This window comes from Alligator mississippiensis, chromosome 14 (genome assembly GCF_030867095.1).
Source record: "Alligator mississippiensis isolate rAllMis1 chromosome 14, rAllMis1, whole genome shotgun sequence".
Lineage (NCBI taxonomy): Eukaryota > Metazoa > Chordata > Crocodylia > Alligatoridae > Alligator > Alligator mississippiensis.
The window spans coordinates 23,923,318-23,930,817 of record NC_081837.1 but is presented as its reverse complement, the minus strand read 5'-3'; the positions used below and the strand labels follow the sequence as shown (position 1 = coordinate 23,930,817).

General features: G+C 70.5%; 1 non-coding gene across 1 annotated transcript in view; it reads right to left on the bottom strand.

Moving 5' to 3' along the window:
• LOC132244992 (5S ribosomal RNA) overlaps positions 1-8 on the bottom strand; it is a 119-nt gene extending 111 nt beyond the window's left edge. Inside the window, exon 1 of the ribosomal RNA XR_009456823.1 lies at positions 1-8. This exon is cut by the window's left edge and continues 111 nt beyond it. This is a non-coding gene — a ribosomal RNA (5S ribosomal RNA).
• Between the last annotated feature and the right edge of the window lie 7,492 nt (positions 9-7,500).

Below are 7,500 nucleotides of genomic sequence, written 5' to 3'. Positions count from 1 at the left end.
CCGTAGGCGGCGGGGAAAGGTAAGGCGGGGGTCCGCAGAGGCTCGCAGGGGGTGGACACGGTGCCTGGAAGTCCCCTCTGGAAGGCACGGGGTTGAGACGGTGCCCGCAAGTCCCGATGGCGAGGCCAGGGGCGGGCGGACCTGGGGAGCGAGCGGAAAAGCCCATCGGCATCCATGGGGTTGACCTGGGGAGCCTAAATGCCCCTAGGAATACGTGGGGTGGAGCTGGGGAGCGGAAAAGCCCCTAGGAATACTTGGGGTGGAGCTGGGGAGCGAAAATCCCCATAGGAATACATGGGGTGGAGCTGGGGAGCGAAAAAGCCCCTAGGAATACATGGGGTTGACCTGGGGACCGAGAAAGCCCATAGGAACACATGGGGTTGACCTGGGGACCGAAAAAGCCCATAGCAACACATGGGGCTGACCTGGGGACCGAAAGAGCCCATCGGCATCCATGGGGGGGAGCTGGGGAGCGGAAAAGCCCCTAGGAATACATGGGGTGGAGCTGGGGAGCGAAAAAACCCCTAGGAATACTTGGGGGGGAGCTGGGGAGCGAAAAAGCCCTTAGGAATACATGGGGGGGGAGCTGGGGAGCGGAAAAGCCCCTAGGAATACATGGGGTGGAGCTGGGGAGCGAAAAAACCCCTAGGAATACTTGGGGTGGAGCTGGGGACCGAAAAAGCCCTTAGGAATACATGGGGGGGGAGCTGGGGAGCGAAAAAGCCCCTAGGAATACTTGGGGTTGACCTGGGGACTGAAAATCCCCATAGGAATAAATGGGGTGGAGCTGGGGAGCGAAAAAGCCCCTAGGAATACTTGGGGTGGAGCTGGGGACCGAAAAAGCCCATAGGCATCCATGGGGTTGACCTGGGGAGCGAAAATCCCGATAGGCATCCATGGGGTTGACCTGGGGAGCGAAAATCCCCATAGGCATACGTGGGGTTGACCTGGTGCCCGCCCCCCCCACGGAAGTCCGTATGAGGTTTTTGAAACGGGCCTTGCCCGGGCCTTCGATCCAGGAGGGCGGACACTTTCGGCGGTTCGTCCCGGTGGCTGGGCCGGGTGCCGCATCTACAATATAGCCAAGAAACGTTCGCGGAGATTTTCGAGAACACGTTTTTAAGGACCCTCAATGCCCATGTTCGGTTCCAGAAAGCCGGTCAGAGGGATCTTCGGGGCAGAACCCTGCCGTGCTGAGGGGCCAAACCCGAGTTTGGAGCCAGGTCAACGGGGAAAACCGGAAAAGGGCCGGAGAAGGCGGTCAGGCCGGGCGAGAGTTCCAGGAGCTCGGCCACAATTCCGATCTCGTCCCGGTCAAGGGCTCCGTGGAAGGGCAGCCCGGGGGGCGGGTCCAAGGGCCCCGGCAGGGACCCGGGCCTCCGGGGTCGGAGCCGAGGCACCCCGCCGAGGGGTGGTCGTCCCGGGCCAAGGCGGCGGGAGCCCGGGCAGGACTCCGCGGGGCAGGCCGGGCGGGAGTTCCAGGAGCCCGGCCGCGATTCCGACTTCTCCCCGGTGCCCTGCCCGGAGGCCGGGCAGGTCCGGGGGCCTTCGGCGCGGGCGGCGGGATGCTCCCGCGGGGGAGACGAGCCGTGCTGGGCCCCGGGAGGGAGGCCCGGGGTCGACCTGGCGCCGGGGCTCCGGCCCTGGAAGTCCCGATGAGGTTTTTCAAACGGGCCGTGCCCGGGCCTTCGCTCCAGGAGGGCGGACACTTTCGGCGGTTGCCCCCGGTGGCTGGGCCGGGTGCCGCATCTACAATATTGCCAGGAAAGGTCCGCGGAGATTTTCGGGGACACGCTTTTCGGGACCCTAGTTGCCCATCTTGGGTTCCAGGAGGTCGGGCAGGGGTACCTCCGGGACCGGACCGTGCTGCAGGAGGGGGTCAACCCCGGGTTTGGCTCCATGTCGACTGGAGCTCCGGCCCAGGGGCGGGCCGGGCGAGAGTTCCAGGAACCCGGCCGCGATTCCGGCTTCTCCCCGGTGCCCTGCCCGGAGGCCGGGCAGGTCCGGGGGCCTTCGGCGCGGGCGGCGGGCTGCTCCCGCGGGGGAGACGAGCCTCTCTGGGGCCCGGGAGGTTGGCCCTGGGTCGACCTGGCGCCGGGGCTCGGGCTCCGGAAGTCCGTATGAGGTTTTTCAAACGGGCCGTGCCCGGGCCTTCGCTCCAGGAGGGCGGACACTTTCGGCGGTTCGTCCCGGTGGCTGGGCCGGGTGCCGCATCTACAATATTGCCGAGAAAGGTCCGCGGAGATTTTCGGGGACACGGTTTCCGGGACCCTAGATGCCCATCTTGGGTTCCAGGAGCTCGGACGGAGGAACCTCCGGGGCCGGACCGTGCTGCAGGAGGGGTTCAACCGCGAGTTTGGCTCCATGTCGACTGGAGCTCCGGCCCAGGGGCGGGCCGAGCGGCTTGGCCGGGCGAGAGTTCCAGGAGCCCGGCCGCGATTCCGGCTTCTCCCCGGTGCCCTGCCCGGAGGCCGGGCGGGTCCGGGGGCCTTCGGCGCGGGCAGCGGGCTGCTCCCGCGGGGGAGACGAGCCGCCCTAACGCCCGGGAGGGAGGCCCGGGGTCGACCTGGCTCCCGAGCTCCGGCCCTGGAAGTCCGTATGAGGATTTTCAAACGGGCCGTGCCCGGGCCTTCGCTCCAGGAGGCCGGACACTTTCGGCGGTTGCTCCCGGCGGCTGGGCCGGGTGCCGCATCTACAATATTGCCGAGAAAGGTCCGCGGAGATTTTCGGGGACACGGGTTTCGGGACCCTAGATGCCCATCTTGGGTTCCAGGAGCTCGGACGGAGGAACCTCCGGGGCCGGACCGTGCTGCAGGAGAGGTTCAACCGCGAGTTTGGCTCCATGTCGACTGGAGCTCCGGCCCAGGGGCGGGCCGAGCGGCTTGGCCGGGCGAGAGTTCCAGGAGCCCGGCCGCGATTCCGGCTTCTCCCCGGTGCCCTGCCCGGAGGCCGGGCAGGTCCGGGGGCCTTCGGCGAGGGCGGCGGGCTGCTCCCGCGGGGGAGACGAGCCGTGCTGGGCCCCGGGAGGGAGGCCCGCGGTCGACCTGGCGCCGGGGCTCCGGCCCTGGAAGTCCGTATGAGGTTTTTCAAACGGGCCTTGCCCGGGCCTTCGCTCCAGGAGGCCGGACACTTTCGGCGGTTCGTCCCGGTGGCTGGGCCGGGTGCCGCATCTGCAATATTGCCAGGAAAGGTTCGCGGAGATTTTCGAGGACACGGGTTTCGGGACCCTAGATGCCCATCTTGGGTTCCAGGAGCTCGGACGGAGGAACCTCCGGGGCCGGACCGTGCTGCAGGCGAGGGTCAACCCCGAGTTTGGCTCCATGTCGACTGGCGCTCCGGCCCGGGGGGCGGGCCGGGCGGGCAGGCCGGGCGAGAGTTCCAGGAACCCGGCCGCGATTCCGGCTTCGACCCGGTCGACTGCACGGCGGGCGTGCAGGCCGGCGGCGACTCCCAGGGCCCCTTCCAGGCTGCGGGGCCCAGCGGTTGGAGCCCGGCTACCCCGGCGAGGGGCGGAAGAACCTGCACGGCGCGGCCGGAGAACCCGGCATGCATGCGCGGGGCAGGCCGGGCAGGAGTTCCAGGAGCCCGGCCACGATTCCTACTTCTCCCCGGTGCCCTGCCCGGAGGCCGGGCGGGCCCGGGGGCCTTCGGCGCGGGCGGCGGGCGGCTTCCGCGGCGGAGACGAGCCTCTCTGGGGCCCGGGAGGTCGGCCCTGGGTCGACCTGGCGCCGGGGCTCGGGCTCCGGAAGTCCGTATGAGGTTTTTGAAACGGGCCTTGCCCGGGCCTTCGCTCCAGGAGGGCGGACACTTTCGGCGGTTGCCCCCGGTGGCTGGGCCGGGTGCCGCATCTACAATATTGCCAGGAAAGGTTCGCGGAGATTTTCGGGGACACGGATTTCGGGACCCTAGATGCCCATCTTGGGTTCCAGGAGGTCGGACGGAGGAACCTCCGGGGCCGGACCGTGCTGCAGGAGGGGGTCAAAACCGAGTTTGGCTCCAAGTCGACTGGAGCCCCGGCCCGGGGGGCGGGCCGGGCGGGCAGGCCGGGCGAGAGTTCCAGGAACCCGGCCGCGATTCCGGCTTCGACCCGGTCGACTGCACGGCGGGCGTGCAGGCCGGGGGGCGACTCGCAGGGGCCCTTCCAGGCTGCGGGGCCCAGCGGTTGGAGCCCGGCTACCCCGGCGAGGGGCGGAAGAACCTGCACGGCGCGGCGGGAGAACCCGGCATGCTTCCGCGTGGCAGGCCGGGCAGGAGTTCCAGGAGCCCGGCCACGATTCCTACTTCTCCCCGGTGCCCTGCCCGGAGGCCGGGCGGGCCCGGGGGCCTTCGCCGCGGGCGGCGGGCGGCTTCCGCGGCGGAGACGAGCCTCTCTGGGGCCCGGGAGGTCGGCCCTGGGTCGACCTGGCGCCGGGGCTCGGGCTCCGGAAGTCCGTATGAGGTTTTTGAAACGGGCCTTGCCCGGGCCTTCGCTCCAGGAGGGCGGACACTTTCGGCGGTTGCCCCCGGTGGCTGGGCCGGGTGCCGCATCTACAATATTGCCAGGAAAGGTTCGCGGAGATTTTCGGGGACACGGATTTCGGGACCCTGGATGCCCATCTTGGGTTCCAGGAGGTCGGACGGAGGAACCTCCGGGGCCGGACCGTGCTGCAGGAGGGGGTCAAAACCGAGTTTGGCTCCATGTCGACTGGAGCCCCGGCCCGGGGGGCGGGCCGGGCGGGCAGGCCGGGCGAGAGTTCCAGGAACCCGGCCGCGATTCCGGCTTCGACCCGGTCGACTGCACGGCGGGCGTGCAGGCCGGGGGGCGACTCGCAGGGGCCCTTCCAGGCTGCGGGGCCCAGCGGTTGGAGCCCGGCTACCCCGGCGAGGGGCGGAAGAACCTGCACGGCGCGGCGGGAGAACCCGGCATGCTTCCGCGTGGCAGGCCGGGCAGGAGTTCCAGGAGCCCGGCCACGATTCCTACTTCTCCCCGGTGCCCTGCCCGGAGGCCGGGCGGGCCCGGGGGCCTTCGCCGCGGGCGGCGGGCGGCTTCCGCGGCGGAGACGAGCCTCTCTGGGGCCCGGGAGGTCGGCCCTGGGTCGACCTGGCGCCGGGGCTCGGGCTCCGGAAGTCCGTATGAGGTTTTTGAAACGGGCCTTGCCCGGGCCTTCGCTCCAGGAGGGCGGACACTTTCGGCGGTTGCCCCCGGTGGCTGGGCCGGGTGCCGCATCTACAATATTGCCAGGAAAGGTTCGCGGAGATTTTCGGGGACACGGATTTCGGGACCCTGGATGCCCATCTTGGGTTCCAGGAGGTCGGACGGAGGAACCTCCGGGGCCGGACCGTGCTGCAGGAGGGGGTCAAAACCGAGTTTGGCTCCATGTCGACTGGAGCCCCGGCCCGGGGGGCGGGCCGGGCGGGCAGGCCGGGCGAGAGTTCCAGGAACCCGGCCGCGATTCCGGCTTCGACCCGGTCGACTGCACGGCGGGCGTGCAGGCCGGGGGGCGACTCGCAGGGGCCCTTCCAGGCTGCGGGGCCCAGCGGTTGGAGCCCGGCTACCCCGGCGAGGGGCGGAAGAACCTGCACGGCGCGGCGGGAGAACCCGGCATGCTTCCGCGTGGCAGGCCGGGCAGGAGTTCCAGGAGCCCGGCCACGATTCCTACTTCTCCCCGGTGCCCTGCCCGGAGGCCGGGCGGGCCCGGGGGCCTTCGCCGCGGGCGGCGGGCGGCTTCCGCGGCGGAGACGAGCCTCTCTGGGGCCCGGGAGGTCGGCCCTGGGTCGACCTGGCGCCGGGGCTCGGGCTCCGGAAGTCCGTATGAGGTTTTTGAAACGGGCCTTGCCCGGGCCTTCGCTCCAGGAGGGCGGACACTTTCGGCGGTTGCCCCCGGTGGCTGGGCCGGGTGCCGCATCTACAATATTGCCAGGAAAGGTTCGCGGAGATTTTCGGGGACACGGATTTCGGGACCCTGGATGCCCATCTTGGGTTCCAGGAGGTCGGACGGAGGAACCTCCGGGGCCGGACCGTGCTGCAGGAGGGGGTCAAAACCGAGTTTGGCTCCATGTCGACTGGAGCCCCGGCCCGGGGGGCGGGCCGGGCGGGCAGGCCGGGCGAGAGTTCCAGGAACCCGGCCGCGATTCCGGCTTCGACCCGGTCGACTGCACGGCGGGCGTGCAGGCCGGGGGGCGACTCGCAGGGGCCCTTCCACGCTGCGGGGCCCAGCGGTTGGAGCCCGGCTACCCCGGCGAGGGGCGGAAGAACCTGCACGGCGCGGCGGGAGAACCCGGCATGCTTCCGCGTGGCAGGCCGGGCAGGAGTTCCAGGAGCCCGGCCACGATTCCTACTTCTCCCCGGTGCCCTGCCCGGAGGCCGGGCGGGCCCGGGGGCCTTCGCCGCGGGCGGCGGGCGGCTTCCGCGGCGGAGACGAGCCTCTCTGGGGCCCGGGAGGTCGGCCCTGGGTCGACCTGGCGCCGGGGCTCGGGCTCCGGAAGTCCGTATGAGGTTTTTGAAACGGGCCTTGCCCGGGCCTTCGCTCCAGGAGGGCGGACACTTTCGGCGGTTGCCCCCGGTGGCTGGGCCGGGTGCCGCATCTACAATATTGCCAGGAAAGGTTCGCGGAGATTTTCGGGGACACGGATTTCGGGACCCTGGATGCCCATCTTGGGTTCCAGGAGGTCGGACGGAGGAACCTCCGGGGCCGGACCGTGCTGCAGGAGGGGGTCAAAACCGAGTTTGGCTCCAAGTCGACTGGAGCCCCGGCCCGGGGGGCGGGCCGGGCGGGCAGGCCGGGCGAGAGTTCCAGGAACCCGGCCGCGATTCCGGCTTCGACCCGGTCGACTGCACGGCGGGCGTGCAGGCCGGGGGGCGACTCGCAGGGGCCCTTCCACGCTGCGGGGCCCAGCGGTTGGAGCCCGGCTACCCCGGCGAGGGGCGGAAGAACCTGCACGGCGCGGCGGGAGAACCCGGCATGCTTCCGCGTGGCAGGCCGGGCAGGAGTTCCAGGAGCCCGGCCACGATTCCTACTTCTCCCCGGTGCCCTGCCCGGAGGCCGGGCGGGCCCGGGGGCCTTCGGCGCGGGCGGCGGGCGGCTTCCGCGGCGGAGACGAGCTTCTCTGGGGCCCGGGAGGTCGGCCCTGGGTCGACCTGGCGCCGGGGCTCGGGCTCCGGAAGTCCGTATGAGGTTTTTGAAACGGGCCTTGCCCGGGCCTTCGCTCCAGGAGGGCGGACACTTTCGGCGGTTGCCCCCGGTGGCTGGGCCGGGTGCCGCATCTACAATATTGCCAGGAAAGGTTCGCGGAGATTTTCGGGGACACGGATTTCGGGACCCTGGATGCCCATCTTGGGTTCCAGGAGGTCGGACGGAGGAACCTCCGGGGCCGGACCGTGCTGCAGGAGGGGGTCAAAACCGAGTTTGGCTCCATGTCGACTGGAGCCCCGGCCCGGGGGGCGGGCCGGGCGGGCAGGCCGGGCGAGAGTTCCAGGAACCCGGCCGCGATTCCGGCTTCGACCCGGTCGACTGCACGGCG